General features: G+C 42.6%; 1 protein-coding gene across 9 annotated transcripts in view; it reads right to left on the bottom strand.

Moving 5' to 3' along the window:
* The window catches only part of LOC116671078 (zinc finger MIZ domain-containing protein 1), a 129,183-nt gene that overhangs the window by 11,638 nt on the left and 116,426 nt on the right, over positions 1-1,119 (bottom strand). The window lies entirely within an intron of this gene.

Raw genomic sequence — 1,119 nt, 5'->3', positions numbered from 1 at the left:
AATAAAATAAAATAACATTTGTTTGTACACTTGGATAATTTTATCCGATGAGTTTCGGATTCTTGCTCCATATCATTCTCATCTGTTATTTGCTCTATTAGTAATTCTTATTCTATAATGTCTTGTTGTCTTTTAAACCTCAATTTTGTATCCACTCATGTGCACTGTCTGCCATACTCTCTGGGCTAGTCTTCATCAGTAGTATTTAATGTAAATGTATGTCTGTCCTGTGAGGGTCCTTTTTCCATTAGTATTCTCTCTGTGCATTTTCTGTGTTTACAGCAAACAGTGTTTGCAATAGATTGACAAAGAAAAGTAAACCCCAAATTATATCCTACAGCAAGCATGGCTTTCCCCTGAAAAACATGTTTTTCTAACCAAAAGCATCCACATTGTGTTGCATTATTAGTTCATTTAAATGCATATATTGCCAGGTGAGCAGCAGCTTACTTTCAATGTAACATGAGGGATTCCTTAAGACCAACGTAGTATTTTGTATACTAGAAAACTCCTCTTACAGTAAGAGACAAAAGGCAGCACCTTTAAGCTGCAATATAAAACACCTGCTTTAAATTCATTATGTTGTTGCAGCTCTTGGCCACTAGGGTTCACTCTGGGCCTGCAGATGGACTCCAGCCCTTCCCTCCTCTCTTCCTTCCTACCTTCCTAACCTCTTGGTTAGGTAGCCATCACCTAAGAGTGTGTTTGATCAAATCATATGCTTTTCATCTGCAGTGCATGTTTTTGTACTGTGCCAACTACACCTTCTCACCCACCTACTCCTTATCCTCTCTCTCGCTTCCCCTGTCTCCTTTTAGCCTCTTTCTGCAGCGGCAGAAGAGAAAGGCAATGTGGATTCAATCAAAGAGCAGGGCAGCCACCTCCTCTTATGATTCACAGCACTTCTAGGCTGACTAAAGAGCAAGGGAAGGAGGGGGGGGGGTTAAACAGAGCTCTTGGTGATTTCAGCAGCGGCTCGCGCAAAAAAGCCACGTCAATATGACAGCAGACAGTGCAGGCTGTCCTCACAGGCAGATCCACCCTGCTGCCACATGCAAGGATAGGCTGCCACAGCACATATTACACAGAGAGGGACAGGGGAGTGACAGAGAGGGAGAT

The sequence above is a fragment of the Etheostoma spectabile genome, chromosome 21 (genome assembly GCF_008692095.1).
Source record: "Etheostoma spectabile isolate EspeVRDwgs_2016 chromosome 21, UIUC_Espe_1.0, whole genome shotgun sequence".
NCBI lineage: Eukaryota > Metazoa > Chordata > Actinopteri > Perciformes > Percidae > Etheostoma > Etheostoma spectabile.
This window is presented reverse-complemented; position numbering and strand designations above follow the sequence as displayed.